At 38.6% G+C, this 24174-nt stretch overlaps 1 protein-coding gene across 3 annotated transcripts in view; it reads left to right on the plus strand.

Moving 5' to 3' along the window:
* Window positions 1-24174, plus strand: part of Aff2 (AF4/FMR2 family member 2) — a 514115-nt gene that overhangs the window by 390112 nt on the left and 99829 nt on the right. The window lies entirely within an intron of this gene.

Raw genomic sequence — 24174 nt, forward strand, 5'->3', positions numbered from 1 at the left:
AAGTAGATGTGCTTAGCAGGTTTTTATATTAGATAATGCTGAGAAAGATAATAGTACTATCCAACTAACTCTCAAGACTATTTTGAATGCTGGTACTATTGAAAGTGTAGTAATGAAGTCAACTCTCAAATCTTAACAAATGTCTCCACTTGGCATGCTGCAGTCACCTATCCCAACTCAGAATTGCCTTCCCCTGCCCTCTGTGGGAATGGATTGTTTTGAACCCATACTCTCATAGCATGAAATTAAGGAAAACAAACACAACTAAGAAGATAATTTTGAGGGGTTGTGAGGCATTGCTGCATCCCACAAAGGCCAGAGCCAGCACAGCTTCCTATCTCTCTATGCTTTTCAGTGTGTTCTTGCTTCTATCAGTACAAGGGCTCCAAAGCTGGTGGTGTACTTCTCTCTGTACACCCAAATCTTAATTTTAACCAGTCCAAGAATGTGTCTTTCGTTTCAGCACTTTCTTGACAATCCCTATTGTGAGGAACATTTATATAGGTGCCAATCTGACATGGAGGGGGAAAGATAGCTGTTATTCTAATCTACAAATTTAGTGCAAAAACAGTGTTGTTTACAGTGTTCCATCTAATTATAATTTTAAGTATTTCATTAACTTAAACATTAACATTGAACAAATTTGTCATAATGAATATAATATTCAAGCAATTCATATTTGTATTGTCTTATCTCATTTACATCTGAAGCTTGATAGTAGATAATTAGTGGATGTGATAGGAAAACACTGAAGGTATTCATGGGTAGAAGAGATGAGGTGAGTTCTAATTAGTTGACTATTTCTTTCCCAATTAAATATTTTTGTTAGTACTTATTCCTGATGTAAACTCAATAAAGCAATACATATCTTGGAGATATGTAGAGAGAAATTGTCTAGTGGTTATACTTAGACTGTACTGTAACAACTACTACTTATTGTAGAAAAATAATTGAAATTTTCACTTCTGGATTAACTTATTCTGATTCTGTGTATATTTTTTCATTTGTAACTATTACTACTTTATGCATTTTGAACAGTTTTAAATATCATTTTTCTCTATAAACTGACATGTTCACTTATAAAATTTGATAGTAGAAGCATGATCCATATAATAACAAAGATACAAATACAAAATTCTACAAGGCTAGGATGAAATCATCAATTTATAAGACCTCAAAGTCTTGTAAAGGCCCAGTACACTGGGAGCAAATTGCTAGCATTTTCTTTGTGGCCAATAATGAATATTTTATTCAAATAGATTCAAATGGTGGAATCAGTACATTTCATGCTTTTAGTTGACCTATTTCAAAGCTGAGTATATTGACTTTAAATGGGCAACTGATCTTTTTACAATACCCAGTGCTGATTTGTTGGAGATTCAACTAAATGACTTTGGATCTGCTGAAGATGAAAACACTTCTATGCATCTACGATTTTTGTTTTACTATTTAAAACTTAGAGTCAGAGGAGGATGTGGTTAATGTAGATTATATTATTTCCTCTGGGAACTTAGGTGTTGCTTTTTAAAGGTAAATACTCCAAATTCCACAAGTATTATTGAAGAAGCAAATTTATTATTTATCATTATCCATCCCAATGTCCTGGAAAAGCAGGCATAGATTTATGCAGATTAATTTGTCATAGTTTGACAAATTGGTGCTCTGTGATATATTTTAGAATTACTTCCTACTCAGGCTAATGGAGAGAATCAAATAAAATATAAAGATAAGTTTACAAGCATTGTTTCATAAATCAGATTATAGCTTTATATTTTCTACTGTTGGGGCTGAACACATTTTCACAAGCAACATGATGGTTGTTCATGTAATAGTTTCATTATTTCTAGCAAAAGTAAAACAAAATAGAAACAAGTCCATTACATTTAGCCATCATTAGCTGCCATTAACTGTAATTTTTCCTGACAAGCTCTCTCTCATCAGATGATAAGTGAAGCATTGGGAAAAGTCTGAGGGAAAACTACGTGAATGCTGATGAAATAGACTCTTGTATTTTAAGTGTACCCAGTTCAGATGTTTAAAATACAATTTACAACCTGCTAGTAGCTAGGACTCCATCATTCTTTAAATAAATTTATTTTTCTACTTCTTATGAGACTCTTAACTCACTCTGAGAAGAATCATGACATTTCACTGCAAAAGGCAGGTCACAAATTGAATAATGTGAAATAATTTCATTAGAGAACTGAAGAAAATGATAGAGCAATAATATGTTTTACAGTAAAATTTGATAGCTCTCTAAAGATCAATGTTTGTGTTTGTTTACTTTGAAGTGAAAGGACAAAAGCTTCATATAAGAATCCAGAGAAATATCCAAATTAAAGGAATACTTTCCATATAAAACCGTCTTCCTAGTCTGTGATGAATTCTGCAGATCTCTCAAAGTACTTCTCAGTAGACAGACAGGCCTAGGTACTGTCTGATAACATGTCATTATAAAGCAGCCCTGAGATGAATGAAATTCCTTTTAGGGCCACACAGAATAAAACAAGCTGGGAATCACCAGGGTCTTGTCCTGTCCCAAACAAGGATTGAAAGGCCACTTTATAAAGGGAGAAAGAAACAGCAGGGCCACCTGCATTTGCATCACCAAATGCCTTTGTGGACACACTGTGTACACAGAATAGGTTCAATTAAACAGCAGCCATTTATGCTGTCCTTTACCCCAGGAGGATTTTTTAAAAGAAACAAAACAAAGACCATTTATGTGAGTAACAATACATTACTTTGGGGGAAAAAAGGAGGCATAGCACAGAATATGGGAGAAGCAAGAAGCCTGTGTTTCTCTGTGGTTTTTATCTTTGCAACCTCTTTTCTTAGCCACAGACCTCATGAAAACATCTCCTTATCATAATAAAAATAACTCTGAATGTAGATCAGAGTAGGCAGACATATTGGAGCAGACTAGGAAGAGAAATATCAGAACTTCTTACAAGTTTACAAGACTCCATTAGCAGAGACTAAAGTGTACTGTTTTATATTTAGGCCCTTGGAAGAAGAGCTGGATATTTGAGTTCAATGTGTATGGACAGATGAGGAGGGGAGGCAGGGAGGGAGGAAAAGAGAGAAGGAGAGGAGGGGGAGGGGGGAGTCTTTAACTGGCACTAATTAGTGCCTTGTTGGCAGGGAGGGATTGACAAGGTTATTTCTATGGTTGCTGCCCCTGCTGACTCCCAGTGTTGTTTCCAGTAAAAGAGGAAAGCAGTGTAGGTAAACTTGTTTTTTTAAGGCTTCAAGGATTATTTGTGCTGCCAAACAAAGGGTCTTCACATGTCTAAGCTGTCAGCTTAGTAAGGTTCTTTGCCTAGGTTATACATTGGCTTTTGTTTTTAATAAAACATTATATAATTAGTAATAAGAAATCAATGTGGTAGAATGATAGGCACTTTTATGTTAGTCTGTTACAGCTTAAAGAAGGCACTAAAAAGAAGAAAAGCACTCTCAGCAAATTCTAGATGTTAACAGGAGCAAGGAACACAGGAGACAATTGGTACTGGCATCAATCAGGGCAAAATCAGAAAATACCATTAACTTCATTAGAAATCAGCAGTCTACAGAAAATATGGAAATTTTGAGGAAAATGATGTCTTCTTATAACTTAGTTCTAATGTGAGTGTAAGTGTTGGTGTTGGAGAAGCAGCCTGTAGCTACTTTCTAAAATATTAAACAAGCCTGCAAATTCTCATTTTTCTGTAATTGTAAGATTGGGAATTATGCCAAAGTGGTTATTCTAGAATTCTTCAATTTAGTACTAATAAAGAACTCTCATGGGTTAAAGCAATTTTTCAGTAACATTACAGATTTCCTTCTATAGTAGCATGTTGACTTTAATTCATACAAATTCAATGGTTATTGAAATTATATTTCAATTTTGGAATTTTGATGTTTTCTCCAGGGAATAATGCCTCTCATAAAATGTTTGGTTCTGGCAGCAACTTGTAACTCCCTTCCAGCCACTAGAAGAAGAGAAAGCAATTGATACTTTTGTGACATCCAACACTAGCATTTATACAAATTACTTGAGGTGTTTGTGGCAGACAGTTTTAGAAGATGAAATCTTACGAATATGTTAGGCTGACAATATAGCTGGAGGCGTCAGGATAATATATGACAACATTGAAGGAGTGGAAAGGCATGTACAAGTAAAAGAGCATTGTGCAACATGTGGGCAGAGGGAATGGAAGTGGGGGAGAGAGTGAAACATTGCAAGGATTGCAGAAGTGGAACTTAGAACAGTCTCTCCCCTTTCTCTCACCTTTGCTGAAAGACAACAAGCTAATTGTAAGATAGATCATGCCTCCTGCATCCACAATTATCATCATGCTGAACTTTTCCCTTATGTCATCTCGTCTGGTCTCTCATGCTGTGTGATTCACTGCTACTTCTGAAGTCTTCAGCCTAGAATGTTTAGAAGGGTGACAATTTAATCTCTCCAGAGGGCAAAACACATGATCCAAGAATGATTTAGTTTGAAAATGTCACATATTTGAAAGATCTGCCATCAAATGGCATTGACATAAGAAACTAGGAATATAATCCAGCTTTCTAATTAGCAAAGATGAAAGCAATATAAATGAGGCTTCTAAAACCAAAATAATAATATATCTTTATATATCTTATGCAACTTTTTATGTATGTCACTTTCAGTTCCCTATCCCTCCCCTCCTCTCCCAGCCCCCAATCCTCCCAACCCCTCACCCCCACTATAATCCCTCTCCGCTCCCCAGGGAGGTAAACTACAACAATATCTGAAAGACATTAAGGGTAGTGTGGGGTTTGATTTTGAATTTTGATGAGATTTGAACTCAAGAGGCTTAGATGAATCAAGTTTCAGTTGTTGTCTACTTAAGATAAATCAGTCCCCACTATGTGTATGTCAAATTAATTCCTGTTTGGTATGAAAATCTATATCTTATCCCTAAATGTTTTGTTTTCTAGGTAATTATATGGATGGGAAGTATATTAAGATATAGCTATTTGAGATGTTAATGTATTGCCTCAAACATAATTCAGGGACCTGGTATTGTGGTTTCAATGAGAAGTGCCCTCCCTATTAGTCTGAGGGGAACACCTTTCCCTGATAGAGGGTAATACAGAATTAAAGTACCACCGTGAGAGAAAGAACAGTCCTCAGCAGACACTAAACACAAGGGGATGAATGGGGAGGGCTAATGAGAACATCATGAAATATGGGCTACAATTGGGCTAGTTGTCTCCCTATCAAAGGCAAGAGAGAAAAGGGAGGTAGGGACTGTTCTGAGTTCCACTTCTCCAACTGCTCTTCATGAGCTTCCTTTCTCTTGCTTTCTTCTCCTCTGACATATGTTGTACAATATGCTTTGACTTGATGTTCTAGAGACTAATAGGGGACATCTCACTAAATTTGGTTCCCAGTTAGTGGCTTTTGGGGAAGATTAGGAGGTATGGACTTACTGGAGGAGCCAGGTCATTGGGAGTGGGCTTTGAGGTTTCAAAATGCTTTTGTCATCTAATGTACTCTCTCTGACTCTTGCTTGTCATTGAAGATGTGTTCTGTCATCCATTCCTGCCACTGCCTTTGTTCTACCATGATGGACTCTAAAGTCATGGAACTCTTAGACTACAAATAAAGCTGACTTGGTCATGGTGTTTTCTCACAATAATAGGGAAGTAACTAATACACACATGAACTAGGATCTATATGTGTTAACCACTAGCTAGTAGGCTCCAAATCATAGTGATGTACTGTCTCACATTCTCCAGGCTAAAAGTCTAAAACACAAGGCATTCTTAACAGGATATACTATCTATGAGGGCTGTTAGGAAAGGATATGTTTCACACTTCTCTTGGCTTCTATCCTTTGCTGCCTTCTCCCTATATGTCTTCACATCTTACTTGTATGCATGTCTGTTTCTTTGTCTTGAAGTCTACTGTAATGCCTTTAAACCAATCTCCTGGCAAGGTTATATTCCAAGTTACTGAGGGTTGGAACTTCAATATCTGATGAGAGAAAGCACAGTTCAAACCCTGACCATATTGCTTCCTAAATTTGCAAATTCTAATGGCTCTCAGATTATAGCAATAATCAGGTACTTAGTTATGTACTACATACCACTCTCCCATCCCGAAATCCCCCATGAACTTCCCTCTTGCCTAATCTGTCAGAATGAGATGGAGTTAAGGAGCTGACTTTTCCTAACTGAATAACTACAGTGATAGTGTTATTGGTTAATTCTGTTTGCTATCACTATCACTATAGTTACTCAGTTAAGAAAACCCTGCCCTAACACTGCTTAGGTAATTGATGAATTTTTTTAACAAAATTATATAATTTTTTTCTAGTAAAGACAAAATGTTTATAGGAGTTTGTCCCACATTCTTTGTAAACATTTTATTCTGTTGTGTTCTTAATTGATCCTGGATTCTGACCATCCATTTTTTCCTGTGAGAGTTCATCCTCTGGTGTCATAGTATCACATTATGCCAAGAGAACTCACTGGGTTGCCACTGCTGCTTCCATCCTGGCAGATGGAGCCAATACACCACAGCATCCTAGTCTCTTGCTCCACCCAGGGGACTAGGTAAACTGGGGCCTATTTCCAGGATGTCTTCCTGTGCTTGGGGTTTCCCACTGCTTCTTCCACCCAGGTGGGAGCCAGTACACTCTGGCATCCTAGTCTCCTGCTCTACCCACCAGAATTGGTAAACTGGGGCCTGTTTCCAGGCGGTCTGCCTCTGCTTGGGGTCTGCCACTGAGGCTTCCAACCTAGCAGTAGGAGCCAACATACCCCAGCATTCTAGTCTTCTTATCCACCCATGGGAGTAGGTAAGTCAGGACCTATTTCCAGGCTGCCTGCCTCTGCTTGGGGTCTGCCACTGCAGCTTCCATCAAGGTGGGAGGCAAAGCAGCCCAGCATTCTAGTCCAATTTTCCAAACACGGGAACAGGAAGAGGAGAGCTACCAGAGCATTGGACTTGCTGCACCCACTGGAAACGAACCCTGGTTCCATACCTACCAGGAGAGGAAGATGCTCCTTCTGCACACACTGGAAGAAGGCATGGGAAGGAGACAATATAAAAAAACACTCAGCAACAGAAAAAGAAATATGTCACCGCTAGATTCTAGAGACACTACACCATCAAGACTGGAACACCCCAGAATAGAATGACTGTAAAAACAACTTCATGAAAATGATAGAGGTCTTCAAAGATGTTGGGGAAAATTGTTTAAAGAGTTAGAAGAAAAAACAAACCAAAAATGCAAGAAATGGAAGAAAAAACAAACCAAAAAATCAAAAAAATGCAAGAAATGTAGCAAAAGACAAAGCAAAAATTGGAAGAAACAATTCAAACTATGCAAGGGCTGGAATCTGAAATAGAAACAATAAAAAAAAACCACAATCATAAGGGGTGCTGGAAATAAAGTTGGGCAAACAGTCAGGTACTACAGATGCAAGCATAACCAACAGAATACAAGAGCTGGAAGAGAGAATCTCAGGTGTGGAAGACACACTAAGAGAAACAGATTCATCGACCAAAGAAAATCTTAAGTCCAACAAATCCCTAACACAAAATATCCAGGAAATATGGGACACTATGAAATGACCAAACTTAAGAATAATAGGTATAGAAGATGGTGAAGAAACCCACCTCAACGGGGCAGAAAACATATTCAACAAAATCATAGAAGGAAACGTTCCCAACCTAAAAAAACATGACAATGAACGTACAAGAAGCTTACAGAACACCAAATAGAGTGGACCACAAAAAAGTTCCCTCCACACATTATAATCATGACTCCAAACATACAAAATAATATTAAAAGCATTTAAGGAAAATGGCCAAGTAACATATAAAGGCAAATCTATCAGAATTATACCTGACTTCTACATGAAAACTCTGAAAGTCAAAAGGACCTGGATAGATATTCTACCAACACTAGAGACCACGGATGCCAGCCCAGACTACTGTACCCAGCAAAGCTTTCAATTACTATAGACAGAGAAAACAAGATATTTCATGACAAAACCAGATTTAAACAATACATATCCACTAACCCAGTCCTACAGAGAGGCTAGCATGGGACTGATTCAGACCCCCTGAATGTCGTGTCAGTGAGGAGGCCTCTGCAATTTCCGGGACTTTGGGTAGTAGATCAATATTTACCATGGCATACGAATGAACTTTGGGAGCCTGTTCCACATGCTTCTCTCAGACTGAACACAATGGGGAAGGGCCTAGGCCACGCCCTGGATGAAATGACAGACTCTAGAGATCCCCCATGGATTGCCTCACGCTCCATGGGGAATGGTGTGGGGATTGGGTGGGGGGCTGTGGGACTGGTCGAGGGGCAAGTGGTGAGGGTGCTGGGATTGACATGTGAAGCAAGCCCGTTTCTTACTTAAATAAAAAATTATATAAGAAAGAGAACTCAATGGAGATCAAGAGACTGATCAGGCTATTTTCTCACATTCTCTGCCCACTAAATCAGTTTCATTTCAAAGAAGATGGTTATTGTGAAGCTGTCACACTGAAGCAAATTGAATGGTCAGAATGAAAGATCCTATTAACAACAGTGGTTATCTCTGTCAGTTTCAAGTCTGTCAGACAGGTACATGTCAATTTGGCCATGATGAGTGAGTGGGTATTTAAAAATAACCAAAGTCAAGAAAGATGCCATGGAAACCCTTTGTAAACTGCAAACCAAGAGGGCAACTGTTTGTTCCCTTCTTGGTCCTAGACTGAAGGCATCCAGACCTTCATAGTCTCAGAGAGGAGGCCTGTGGGCAAGATATCATTCCTCTAAGTTTCCCTGGATATTTTCTTTGGCCAGATCTAGGGATGCAAGATTACAGTGGGGGAGATGGCCACAAGGTCTGTAAAGAGTTGCAAGGCAGGCAAACTGTTTACAATGCTGATAATCAGGGGAAGCAGAAAGTAGCTGGTGATGAGACTGAGTGTTTGTGGAGCAATTCTCTCTTCATGAGAAAGAACATGGGCAATTTTACAGTGTTGAATCTAAGACTGTGAAGGATAGAGGATAGACAATTAGGAGAGGATTAAAGAAAATCATCTCTCATCTCAAGGGAGCACAACTTAAGTGGGATTTGTGACCTAACTCTTGCATTTGTATAGGTGCTGTACTCTCCATGCTCAGACCTCAGGAGTCCAGCAAACTAATCCCATCTGTCACAGTCTTGAAAATAGATTGGCTGATAGAATGCTAGTCACTCTGTGGACTCCACACCTAAGAACAAGGCAGACTGTTACTTTTTCCTGTGCTAAGATAGAAGCAGACCTCTTTCACTTGTGCTCTGTGAATCCCTTGCTGAAACCACCAAATCACTGCCCTCTCCCTAGTCCTCCATGACTATTAAAATATGTATTTTCTTTCATGAGCCATGTGGACAGATTAGAGCAACTCATCTACATTGGTAGTTCTTATTATAAGAATGCCTGCCTGTAGGGTTTATTGGGCATAGGAACAGGAAATTTGTTCTACCTAGAAGGGTCAGTGATCAGGTAAATTCCTTTTGCCATTAGGAAAATTCTGAAGTCAAGAAGGGTAAAGGAGTATCTGTGGATGAGATCTTGGCTTGGTCCACATGCCATCCAGACAACTGAACCCTTAATGCAATGCTCACTCAGAAAGGACAAAGTTTTTTATTGTTCCCTCAATAAGATTTGTGGTGGTCTTATCAATTGCAGTTTAAATGTATTTTTTAAAATGAATAAAGGGATTACGGGGGCAGAGTAGCTTTTTTCTGTTTTTTTCTGTATATGTCAGAGTGCATATACAGAATATCTGCCAATCTCTGTCATGCAGGGCAGCAAGGAGAATGAACAGGGATATTACAGCAAGAAGACATGAGTTGGCATCTTAGCTTTCTTCCTCATCCTGGTCAGCTGTGATTCAGAATTTTACAAGCAGCCCTTTTGATATGCAACACCATGAAATTCACTATTTGAAAGTGTATATATAATTCAATGCTGTTTAGTGTATTCACACAGTATGTACCAGCACTGTTTTCCAACTCTATTTTTTTACCAGCCCAAAGAATCCCTATAACATTAGTGACCATTCCTTACTTCAGCTCCACTCATCTTCTAAACCCTTCTGACATGTGTTCATCTCTGTGTTTCCTTACATTAAATCTAGTCAGTTAACATGTGGTTTTCCTTATACATACACTCATTAAATATGTGGTTTTTCTTTCACTTATCATGATTAAATTGTTACATATTTCAGAACAGCATTCCCTTTTGTAACTGAATCACATTCCATTGTATGATGTTTATGCACCAATTGACTGATTGGCATTTGTGTTGTTTTACAATTTACCCCTGATTTTTGAAGACAAACGGTGCTGGAAATTTATTTATTAGCTATTTATCAGTCGGTCTTAGTTCAGACCAATAAAGATGAATATAAATAATAAATATTTATTTCTTACAGTTCTTGAGGTTAGGACATCCAAGAGCAAAGTTACCAGTATGGTTTGGCCCTGATAATGGACTAGTCTGATTGCTTGTATGATGGACAGAATGTTCTCTTAGACCACCTGGTCAGTCCTTCATTAGGGCTCAGTGGCAGTACTAGGATGTTAGCTTTAAATTTACCATAGTAGAGCCACTGGATTAAGAAAAACTTATACATTGTGTTGATGAGTCCCAGACACTGAGATGAAATTTAGAGAGAGATGGCCAGAATGACTCAATATGGCTACTTTCCACTTCAATGTGACTGTGTCACTTACTACAATTTATAGTGTAAACAAGTCTTCTGAAAAAGCTTAATATATCATGCAACTCATTTACCTTGCACAGAAGGAGCCATTAAATTATTTCAGTCCCATCACTCCAAATGTTCAGAAAATTCTTCTGTATTAGAGTCCATGAAAGACTGGCCTTGCAGCCAAGTGCTTCAGCACAAATGGTAAATTCTCTTGGGGGATGCCTTAGATTGTTACTTAGGGAAATATATGCATAGACATTGTGGAGCCCCTTATAAAACAATTCTTACTTTGTTAAAACAGTGTGATTAAGTTTTCAGTTACATTATCTGGCGTCTCTGTATTTATGAATCCTGTAGATTATCATGAGTATCAATAGAATGGGGTTATGTTTAAGTGGTTGATTGTTTTTGAAAATAGATGTGGAAACTAGGGCTTCTCATGACATTAAGATTTTTTAAAATTCATATGCAGTACCTCAAAACTAATTAAACTGGTTTACCATTTTCTGCTTAGCATCACCATTTCTTTTCACAAAAAACAAAACAAACAAACCAAAAAACCAAAAACAAACAAAAAATTGTATGCCATGACTTAAACTGGGCTAGCAAGCACACAGGGACAGGGAAATTCACTTGCCTTTTATTCTAATGAAGTTGGTGAATGTGTCTTTTTGGCTGGAGTTTAACTTCACACTCTTCTGTGATTGTCTTTGAGTTTTAAAAGAATAGGTGCAGAGGAAATGAAGGGAGAGAAGGTGCCAGATGCCCCAGGGCATGAGAAGAAATCAGGGTCTTTGTGTAAACACAAGCTTTTACCAGGTCAGGGAGATTAAAATATTTTCAGAAAATATTTGTAAGATGGAGAAATTAAAGGTGAGGGAGTTATGGAGCATTGGCCATTGGCCATTGGCAAGTAAGCTAGCCTTGTTTGAAAAATATTCTGACAATTCTTCTCTCTTTATTATACATTCTCATTTCTCCCCCTTCAAACTCACTCAGTATATTTGGACTTTCTAAATTTGCTAGTAATAGTAAATGATAGTTATGTTAAGTGATAAATCTGTGGGCCCCTAATTCAAGGAATTTTTTCACCTCTTTAACATTAATTCAGGTGAGCCTGCCTACCTAGGGGTGGTCCTTTGACCAAGCACTTGATTTGACCCAAGTTAAGTCTCTTCTGAATTTGCAGCATCCCAGGGACAAGTCTTGGGAAAACACAGATCCCATTTTGAAAGAAGAGGATAGATTGCTGTGTGCTAGACAATCTGTAGTGTGAAGAAACAACACATAGAAACAAACAGTATCACCTTGCTTTGGCACATAAGAAATAAATTGTTGTGGCCCATTTTCAGTATGAGGTGCTTTTAGAGTTACAGATATTCAGGAGGATCTAGGCTCCTCCCTCCTGCTTCTCAGAAAGTTACAGGCAGCATGCTAAGTGACTGAGCCTGACTGAACCCTTGATCAGAAAAATATCAGTCTCTAGACCAAATTATTCATTAAATAAAATGCTGCGCCCTAAACCAACAATATGGAGAATTTGGGAATGGGACAAGGCCCAGAAGATGAGGAAAGATGTCAGGAATTCCTCACAATCGGTGGATTTTTAAAAACCACTATCTTGCACCAAATTAGCACACTAGGAATTTTTTGCCTTTTCTCTATGCTGATGTCCCTTTCAGTGTATAGCAGAAACTGCTTCATTTTCACCAGTATCTCTTGAATTGGTTATTATAGAGGGAGGATCTTAATGCTTGCCATGTCTTCCCAGCATCTCCTAGCATACTATTCTCTAAATGAGGTACAGTATTCTTTTTCTTCTTCAGAATCTTTTGCTCTATGCTTGTTGCCTGCTCTTATTTCTCTCCCTCTGAGCCCTGGTTACAGTTTATTTTACATTCCAGTTTCAGTGATATAGACATGCTAAGGAGAAAAACAGCAAACTAATATGATCCCCTTTCTGATCCTTTTAAATGCTATTATTTTTGTATTCCATATTCTCTAGGTTGCAGGTATTTATAAATAATAATAATGATGCTGCTGGCTGATGGTAATGATGATGATAATGATAAGTAAAATACTATTGACAGTAAGTTCATAAAGAGGATACAGAGGACCTTATGCTTAAAAAAATTCTCACAATAGTAACTCAATAGTTTTTTTTTGTTTTGTTTTGTTTTTTTTTTTCGAGACAGGGTTTCTCTGTGGCTTTGGAGGCTGTCCTGGAACTTGCTCTTGTAGACCAGGCTGGCCTCGAACTCACAGAGATCCGGCTGCCTCTGCCTCCCAAGTGCTGGGATTAAAGGCGTGCGCCACCAACGCCCAGCATAACTCAATAGTTTTAATAGAGTTTCCTTAGTTGAATTATAGTAGATGTTGTAAACATTAATTTGGTGACATTTTACTGTGTATTATTTTTACTATCTTCTGCTTCCTCCCATTTGAAATAAAAAACATGAGTGTGGTAGAGCATTCTCTGAACTATACAAAACCTAAAAATGTAAACTGATATAATTATTCCTTATATTAGTCTGTGTTCTTTCTTTTTAGTCAATGACTCAATGTTATTCATACTTTTTAAAACATTAGGATTTCCAATTCTGTTTTAAAATATACATTCAAGTACTAATATAACTGTGGATCTGATTAATGAAAACCTATGCTTAGATTCACACTTTACTGTTACAAATTCCTTGCATAGAATGAAACTTTGCTTTTTGAACTCATTTTCATAAGGTAAAGATCAGAAAGCATTCTGGAGCTTTATTAACTAAGTTTACCATCTCGTGATGTGACTGCATGGTTTTCATCACTTTGCTTATTGATTAAATGATGTATCATGAGAATAAACATTAGGAGACTGTATAGGTCTGCACTAGGTTCTCTGCATATATGTTGTGATCGCTATGACTGCATATATGTTATGGTGGGAACCTAACAGAGGGAGTGGAGCTGTCTCTGACTCTTTTGTTTGCTCTTGGGATACTTTTTTTCCTATTGGATTGCCTTGTCCAGCCATGATACAAGGGTTTGTGCCTAATCTTCTTATATCTTTTTATGACATGCCCAGTTGATATCCCTTGGAGGCCTACACTTTTCAGAAGGGAAAGAGAAGATTGGATTTGGGAGAAATGGGAGGTGGGGAATCTGGGAAGAGTGGAGGGAAGGAAAGATGCAGTTGGATGTATCGAAATTTAAAAAAAAGAAAAGGAAAACATGGCTTCTGGCAACAGCACAGATTATGAACTTCCATATGGTCTCCAGTGTTACCATGTACCATGGACCTCAGTATGTTCTCAAGTGACAGTAGAGACCACAGCTGATGGCTTCTGGACAGGGTATTGGTGGAGAAAGACTCAGTTCTTTTCTATAAGGGGTGAACACTGAGAGTTTGACCATGTACCAGTGAGTATATGAGCAACACAAATTGGGCAATTTGTTGTTTGATTCTTCTTCCCTTTTTGGTGGGAAATAGGGAGGTCAGAAAGGTGAGGAGGCAGACCTGGGAGAACTGGAAAGTGAGTGTGATCAGGGTGCATGATGTGAAATTTCCAAATGTTCAGTAATATATACTATGTTGGAAAATATTTTTAATTAAATGTACATTTCCCTTTTAAAAACAAAGCAAAGCAAAAAATTATCAAACTGTATTTCTGGAATCTGGTTGGTTAATGTTTTGAGGTATAAAATTTAGTTGCATTTTGTGTAGACTTAAACTTTTAAAATGGAAAGAATTGGACTCAAAGAGGGTACTGCATGACAAACTAAGTAAGATGTGATCCACCTTAGCTCACATATCATACCTAACAGAGAAATACATCTATTAGCTTTTATTTCCTTTATAGTAACAATATTCCCAGCCTTTGCTAGAACTTAAATGTGGTCATTACATTTGCCCTGAGAAATTTATAAATAATATGTTTAGTGTGGCACTAGAATCTTCATGGGAGGTCCTGTAAATGTAGTTACTAACTGATGAAGATGTTTGGTGATATGGGAAACACATTTACCATTCTAACATGAAAACTGCAGATATATAAACAGGCCACATAGTCAGCAACTTGGGCTGCAGCTAATCTGAGTCTCATTGGAACACCTAGTGATCCTCCCTTCCCAAACAGTGGAGACAAGCATGTACTTCATGGCCATCTCCCACATTCCTTCTTATCTCCTGAGGGAGGCTGTCATAAGACAGTTTTCTACTGCTTCTCTTATTCTCTGGAGGTACAAAGCTTGTCTTGTCCTTGTAGAATGGTAGAAATGCAGCATAAAAGTCTGCTGGGCTCAAGTTCGGAAGAGGCCAGCTACAGGCTATCTTATAACTGGCTCTGCAGTTTTCTCAGAGTCACTTGTATTTTGGTGCATTCTTTTGGCACGTAGAACCAAGAATCCAAAAGAAGCAGGAAACTTTGGCAGTTCTTCCTATCTTTCATCATGTAAGTAGTAACTATTATAAATGTGAAAATATTGTTTGTGGCTTTACCAGGGTGATCAGCTAAATCTCATTCTTGACCTTGACCTGTCTTGTATGCCAATACATTAAAATAGTATTACATTGAAAATATTCACTACTGAAATGTATACATGGCATAGGCAGCATATGCCAGCTGTAGCACTGTATAGAGCTGAAACACTGTGATAGGGGTTGTGAGGCAATTTATCTTGTACTTTGAAATGTAAAGAGTCACTTTTATTGGCAGCAGAAAGAGCTGAACATACAATTCTGGTGGGATTTTATAAACAACTGAGCAACACTGCTTTCAACATTTACTTGGATGTATATTTTCAAGTCTGAATATTTTGCTTAAACAATCAGGAATGAAATGTAAATTATTTGTGCATCAACATAAAATAAATCCTATCTTCTGTATTGATGCAGGTAAACAGCTCTTATCTGTAGCCTTTCTCTAGAAACATTCCAAGTTAAAGAACTCAGTTTTCAATGTCTTTGAATTTGCATATACAACTAAAGTGTTGGTCCTAGCTACCAATGAGTTTAATTTAAGGCGAAGTGGCTTTCAGCAGACATGAGTTGTAGTGCCCTTAAGAGCAGCTAAATACTTCAGTTGTTTCGAGGAGTGTGTTAGGTGAAGATTAATGGCCAGTTCCACTAAGGAGCACTTTACTTAATCCTTTACTAATTAGAAGCTGATCTGGAGAGATGAGTAATGAAGGACCTTCCGATCATGAGGTACTTTGGAGGTATGCACAAAGCTTTCTTCTCTCTAATCAGCTTTGGGGGCCCTTAGAATCTTAAGAAAGGCTGAGAATGAAAACCCCAAAATGATGGCTTCTTGGCATCAAATTTGTTTTTCCAATGAAGAACAAAGGTACCTAAGTCTGTTTTGAAATAGACAGAAGAATACTACAAAATGTACAGTGCTTGGAATCAAAGCTCCTAGAAGAGGTAGGTAAGTCCAATAACAGTGATGTGGAATATGATGATCAATACCTAGAAACCCAACGTTTGTGAGGCTGGAGCAGGAGTATTGCACAGTTATACCAGCTGACATCCCAAAATAGATGAATAAATCTCACAAGGCTCATCTATGGATGAAGAGCTAAGAAAACTGCTAAGAGAAGGAGAATCCGGCTTCCTCTGAGATGATCTTCATTTTCAGTTATCCAATACCAAATGCTCAGCCCTAAACACATATACATATAAACAACACTGAAATGACTCAGGTGTGTGTGTGTGTGTGTGTGTGTGTGTGTATGTGTGTGTGCGTGCATGTGTGTGTGTCTGTGTCTGTGTATTAATTAAAGAAAAAGAACTCATGAAATTTAGAGGCAGTAGGGGTCATGGAAGAAGTTGGGAGGGGAAGTGATTAATGCAATAATCATATGAAATTCTCAAAGCAAAATTAAGAAAAGAGATCATTTGTTTCTTTCATTATTCCAGAATGTTTTTTGTCAGATCTAATTGGTCTTCTCTCAGGAAATCCCAGTTTAGATGCTTTTTTCAGAGCGTGGTGGCAGGAAGAAAAGGATGAAGATGAGAAGTAAAAAGAAGAAATACAAGGAGAAGGATAAAGAAGAGAAGACAACTGAAAGAGAGGAGAGAAGAGGATAGGAGAGATGGAAAAGAAGAAAGAACCCTGAAATGTCTTGAAGCAAACTTTTTTTTTATCATTTTTTATTTTAATTTTAAATAGCTTGTTTTACATGTCAATCCCAGTTCCCTCTCCCTCCCCTCCTCCCGCACTCCCCTTCCCCCCCTCCCTCCCACCCTATTGCCAAATCCTTCCACATAGGGGATATCTAGAGTCTGTCATTTTACTCTTGGTAGGGTCAAGGCACTCCCCTAACAGTCCAGGCTGAGAGAGCATCTCTCTTTGTGCTATAGGCACATGAAGACAGTTTGTATACCAGGGATAGACACTGATCCACAGCTCAGGGCCCCATAGGTTGCCCAGGCCTTCTCACTGACACTCACATTTGGGGGGGTCCAGATCAGTCCCATGCTGGCCTCCCCACTGTCGGTCTGGGGTCCAAGAGCACTCCCCTGTTCAGATCAGCTGTCTCTGCTGGTTTTGCCAGCCCATTCTTTGCCAATTTGCTCATCACTCCTCTCTCTCTGTCACTGGGTTCCTTGGGTTCAGTTCAGTGCTTAGTTGTGTGTTTGCCTCTGCTTCCATCAGTCACAGGATGAAGGCTCCAGGATGGTTATAGACATCAAGTTCATTATCAGGAATGGGCATTCGAGGCGGTCCCTCCACTATTGCTTAGCTTGCCAATTGATGTTATACCTTTAGATCACTCGAGGTCGCTCTGGTGCCTGATCTGTCTTCGATCCTATGATTCCCTCTTCCCCCTATTCTACCCCCACCCCCTCAACTTCCTGTTCCCCCATGACCAACTCCCTTCCTCTTTACCCCCTCTATTCTTCCCAGGTCCCACTCCCCCCCACCCCTCGCCGTGTTCCCCATCAGAGGATCTTGTCTCCATCCTCTTCTCTTGGGTACTATGCATATATGCATATCTTTTAGGTTCTTTCCTGTTTCCCAGACTCTCTATCTGTGGAAGTGCAGACTGGCACTATCCTGATCCATTTTGGACAGTATATTTTTGCATAATAACTGGTAGAAAATTATGCAGCCTAAAGAAAAATAGCAGTATGATAAAAATCAAATTTGAAATAATGATCATAGATCAGAAAACTTGAACTTTTGCTGAATTTAAGTAATCATTTCTAAGAAAATTCAAGGTTCACGAAACAGCACTTTGGTATGCATGAGCAGTCATCCATGTCAAATTTCATACTACTAACTTGGGCTTATGTAAACAGGGTGGACAGAAAATTCCCATGTGTCGCACTATGAATGGAAAAGAAGGAACACACCCCACTACTGCTTTCCAAGCACCCAAGCATACACATTATTAATGGTAACTAAATCTCCATTGAGCAAAGGCGTAAACTGAGATTCACAGAGGTGAAGTAACTGAGTTGGGCTTTGTGAATAAATCCTATGCAGTACCTATGAAACCATAATTGTCTCCACTTAATAAGACTTTACTGAATGAATTTGTTTCAACCATGTTCCACTTATTTCTGAGGCTGTATAAGAAAATCTTGCTATCTGTTTTATTTGGGATTCTTTGGAGGATTTAATTTGGCATAGGGAGGATTTTTTTCCTTAAAATTTTGAAAAACATTGACTTAAACAGTTTTCAACAAAGGCAAATATTACCTTCTTTCATCTCAGTTGCAACTAGTCAGCCTGATCATTGTGACATGTAAGCAGCTAGAGCCAACACATAATGAATGTGGATGGCTGTGTGCCAATAAAACTTTACTTCTGAATACTGAAATCTGATTTCCATATAATTTTCCTATGCTATGAATTGCTATTTTTTCTCCCACCCATTTAACAACTTGTTCATGACTCATGAGCAGTACAGAAACATAGAAAGGTCTGTACTAGATAGACACTGGTGGGGGGAAACCCTTTGTTCTCATGCTAAGACACCAACATATTTGTTTTTTGTTTTGTTTTGTTTTTATCCTTTTTTATTTAAATTAGAAACAAGCTTGCTTCACATGCCAATCCCAGCTCCCTCACCCTCCCCTCCTGCCCAGACCCCACCAGCCTCCCAAACCCCAACTCAATCCCACTTTGCTCTCAAGGAGGGTGAGGCCCTCCATGGGGGATCTCCAGCATCTGTTATTTCATCCAGGACAGGGCCTAGGCCCTCCCATGTGTGTTCAGGCATAGAGATCATCCCTCTATGTGGAATGGGCTCCCAAAGTCCATCTGTATGACAGGGATAAATACTGATCTACTACCCAAAGCCCCATAGATTGCCAAGACCTCCTCACTGACACCCCAAAATTAAAGAGTCTGGATTAGTCCCATGTTGGCCTCTCAGCCATTAGTCTGGGGTCCATGAACTCCCCCTTGCTCAGGTCAACAGTTTCTGTGAGTTTCACCAGCCCAGTCTGGACCAATTTGCTCATCACTCCTCCCTCTCTGCAACTGGCTTCTAGAGTTCAGTTCAGTGTTTAACTGTGGGTGTCTGCCTCTGCTTCCATCAGCCACTGGACAGAGGCTCGAGAATGGCATACAAGGTAGTCATCAATCTCATTATCAGGGAAGGGCATTTAAGGTAGCCTCTCCACTATTACTTACTTTGCTAATTGGTGTCTTCCTTGTAGATCTCTGGGAATTTCACTAGTGCCAGATCTCTCCTAAAGCCTATAATGCCTACCTCTATTGTGGTATCTTTCATCCTGCTCTCCTATATTCTTCCCCTGACTCAACCTTCCTGCTCTCACATGTCCTTCTCTTCCCTCCTCTTCTCCCCTGTCTTTGTCCCAGCTTCCTCTCCCCTCCACTACACTCCCAACCCACTCAGCAGAACCATCCGATTCCCCTTTTCTGGGGTACCATGCATATCCCTCTTAGGGTCCTCCCTGTTTCCCAGACTCTGGCAGTGGGATTGTAGGCTGGCACTCCCCTGATCCATGTCTAAAATCCACATATGAGTGAGTACATACCTTATTTTTCTTTTTGGACTGGGTAAACTCATTCAGGATGGTTTCTTCTAGTGCTATGCGCTTGCAAATTTCCAGATTCATTGTTTTTTTTTTCGCTGAGTAGTACTCCATTGTGCAAATGTACCACATTGTCTATCCACTCTTCAGTTGAGGGGCATCTAGGTTGCTTCCAGATTCTGTCTCTTAAAAATTATGCTCATATAAACATAGTGGAACAGACATCCTTGTTGTGTGAATGTGCATAATTTGGGTATAAGCCTAAGAGTGGAATTACTGGATCTTGTGGTAGACTGAGTCCCATTTTTTTGAGGAATCTCCATACTGATTTCCGAAGTGATTGTACAAATTGGCACTCCCACCAGCAGTGGAGGAGTGTTCCCCTTTCTCCACATCCTCTCCAGCATAAACTGTCCTTGTCGTTTTTGATTTTAGCCATTCTGACAGGAGTATGATGGTATCTCTGAGTTGTTTTGATTTACATTTCTCTAATGGCTAAGGATGTTGAGCACTTTCTTAAGTGTCTCTCAGCCATTTTAGATTCCTCTACTGAGAATTCTCTATTTAGTTCTGTACCCCACTTTTTAATTGCATCCTTAGGTGTTTTGGAGACTTGCTACTTGAGTTCTTTATAAATTCTAGAGATCAGCCCTTTGTCAGCTGTGGGGTTATTGAATATCTTTTCCCATTCTGTGGGCTGTATTTTTGTCTTGTTGACTGTGTCCTTTGCGTTAAAAAAGCGTCTCAGTTTCAGGAGGTCCCATGTATTAATTGTCAATCTTAGTGTCTGTGCTACAGCTGTTATGTTCAGGAAGCAGTCTCCTGTACCAATTCGTTCAAGGGTACTTCCCATTTTTCCTCTATGAGGTTCAGTTTTACTGGATTTATGTTTAGGTCTTTGATCCATTTCAAGTTGAATTTTGTGCACAGCAATAGACATGAATCTATATGCAGCCTTGTACACGCCAGAATCCAGTTAAGTCAGCACCATTTGTTGGTAGTTGCAAGACCTGTAGCAGGCATAGGCTATGTGTTTGGTTAGAGGCACTTGGTCTTATAACCCAATTTGTTATATCTTGGAGATTCCCATAGAATATAATACAAATTTCAAAAAAATTGCTCTTTGTCATGATCCTCAAACTGAGATGACTCATCCCAGTGAGATAATCATTGAATCAGAAACTTATAATTTAAAGTCTCAGAAATTTGATGAAGTTCCTTGTAGGATATGGTGGAAACCCTCAGAACCTTTGCCATGGAAAACTTGATATTCTGAAAAACCTCACTACTTCTTAATTAGTTACCTCCTTCTCTACCATCCAACATGTCAGTGCTACAGAGAATGTAGACCACTAACTAGGATATATAATTCCCTCAGTAATAGAAACTGCTTATAGTCCATTCCTTCTTGCTTTCTTGTTAAGAAGAAAGGTCCATTGGGGAATAGAGCTATAAGGAGTCAAGTTACTGTTCTATAAGACAGTGAGAAGCCCTAAGTCTTCAAGTATCCCCTGACTCTTTAGACTATACGATTAGCCTCAAGCCCAGTTGTGGAAAGCAATCTAAGTCCGAGGATGGCAATGATAATCTAAGTAACCAGAAGACCCCAAGATAGTTAGATAGACCAGAGACTGTGACTCTTAATGTTAGCTAAAAGTCTAAAACCTGAGTGGAATGGCTCACTCAGAGTAAGAGGTGGCACTGAGTGAACAGCCCAACTTAGGGATGTAAGAATATACCACATACCTAAGACAAGCAGGTAAAAGGCACTAGAAAGTATTGGATAACTTTAAACTGGTAGAATTTTCTGAGAAAGTCCCAAAGAACAGAATGGTATCAGCAGCTGCCTATTTTCATAACTATGAATTAGAAAATACTTCATTTCCATTGTAAAATCATAGACAGTTTTCTAGGAAATAAAATAACCCAAATTTGGGCCTCTGCCCTAGGGCTCATTCTGTCTGAAGGAAAGTAACCTTAAAATCCATGAACTCATTTCTAGATCCAACTTTGAGATACTGTTAGACATTTCCTGAATGACCATTGTTTTCCCACATAATGCTCAGCAAATTACAATGGCAGAAGCACAGGAATACAAAAAAATTCCTTTGTAGTGACTTAATAGTATTAATAATCCCTATTATTTTTTCTCACCAAGATAGCATCTTTCCAGACAATGATTGCCTGGATCCATTTTATGATTTCATGGAGCAGTTTCACTATTAGCTCCAGTTGTGGCTCCCACTGCTCACAACCAAAGTCTGAGCCCCCTGAAGTATGAGGTATGTGCTTGTGGCTCAGAGATTGTATTGACTCAGCCAAGATGTCAGCCTGTGATTAGCCAGCAGTTATTTCATGTTAATATCTTTTGTGCGTTCATTTTGTTTTTGTTGTTGATATGATTTTATGTACCATACTTTATAATTTGTGTCCTCTAGGAAAACATGTACTCCTAAATTGTGGCTGCAGACGGTTTGGGTCCCAAGTGTGCCTCAATGACTTCTACTTGTGTAGTCATAAAAACATTTAATAACATCTTTAAACCTCATTTAGGAAGTGTTGCTACCAACAGATTTTTATCACAGACTCCTTGCAGGTGTTACGTTCTGTGCCCCAGATCAAATACTTAGCACTTTACCTGACTCAGAAAATGTATCAATACAAATGGATGTCTCTTGTGTCATTTATTGTCCTACTTCAACATATATTAACATATACACATTTACATACAGAGCAATGTATTTTACAATTAGAAGCACAGATATTTTAAAATATATGATTCTACAGCTTGTAAAATGATACAGTATAGAGTCTTAATTTCTTGTAATGCATTGTAAAGAACTGCTTGGTTAGAGCCATAAACTCACAACTTCAAAAGAAATGTCAAGATACGTAGTTTTCTCCTCTAATATTTTCAAAGCAACTATTAGTTGATTGCATGACAGTTATAAATCCTGAAAAATTAGTTTATCTAAAACAAATTCAAATAATTGTACTTCCCATTAATCATCTTTGTATCATTTGCTGTTGTTTAGACATTAATATCTACATCCTAGGATTGTATGCCTGAGTATGGAACTGGGGTGCTATGCTTCCCTTGAAGAATTATTGCCCACCCACTGTGACACAAAGCCCTTTCCAACAGTTGAATAAGACCTCTAAAATAGCATTCCATGATAAATCAAATTAGAAGCCTCATATCCCCTTCTCTGTTCTTTCTTATAGATACATAACACAGACAGGAATACAGAACAGGCAATTTTAGTATTGGTGTTGTACTATCTGTGTGACCTTGAGTAAAGCAGTTCACCTATCTGAATCTTTCCTTCCATGTATATAAAATGAAGTTAGTGTACTCTATCTTTTTTTAAAGAAGCCATAATAAGACAGACATAAATCAAGTGTGCCCTGTCATCCACATGAGAGTTAAGGACTGATGGCAATGAGGGAAACACTGTACTGTGGGAAACTATGCTGTGATCCAGCAACAGATTAGGGGAGTGACTGAGGAAAGAGAGGATATTTGTAAAGATTATTCTTCTAGAAATTTTTTTCTAGAGTAATTAAAGTCTGACTGAGGCACGAGAGGGCAGAGCATATGATTTCCAGAGTTGAGGAATAGAGTTTTGGCTTTAGACTTGAGCTTGGTGTTAACCCAGGAAGAGAAAAAAAGCATAAAAGGAAAGCATCATGCCTGGGAGTTGAGAACTGTTCCAGAATGGTTGAGAATTCCTCCATTGCATCCTGACGAGGTCTGAACACATATCTAACCAATTAAAATGTGAACACAAATTGTTCTCTGAAGGCTGTGTTCCTAGAACTTTAAAGTAATACGCTGCTCTAACTTCAACCTGGATTGTAGGGTTGATAGCATCAAATTAATCCACGTGGTCACCAAAGAGGCTTACAAGTGCCAGTTCATCACCCAAATCTAGACCTCTCATATTTCTCAGATGCCTTTCTTTAAGAAAGAAATATTTCTTATACAACATGGTTTTAAATCTTGTGCATCAAATTTTACGGCAATAGATGGATCATCTATCAAAAGGTTAATAACTAGCAATTTCTCACTCATCTTTTGTGGTCACTGAGTTGCCCAGTATAGAGAGTCAGTGAAAGTTCACTGGACTTCTTTCCTACAGAGCCACATTAGAATACACCAATAGCCTCCAGAGCAGCCTCTCATTGTTATCATGATCTCCTTCTTGCCTGAAAGAGTCAAAGAAACATCCTATAGAGTTGTAATCCCCCATCACCCTATAGTGATTTACCAGAACATTTATTTTACTTTTAAGAGTCAAAATATATAGATTCCTGCCATCTCTGTAGATGATGAAATCATCTACTCATCCCTTGATTTAGGGTAAGGTAGAGAGATATGTGTGCAGTGTATGACATAACTAAAATAACTCAAATATCTAATTAGCTGAAAGGATCTTGATTTCT

The sequence above is a fragment of the Mesocricetus auratus genome, unplaced genomic scaffold, assembly GCF_017639785.1.
Source record: "Mesocricetus auratus isolate SY011 unplaced genomic scaffold, BCM_Maur_2.0 Super-Scaffold_100003, whole genome shotgun sequence".
In the NCBI taxonomy this organism is placed as follows: domain Eukaryota; kingdom Metazoa; phylum Chordata; class Mammalia; order Rodentia; family Cricetidae; genus Mesocricetus; species Mesocricetus auratus.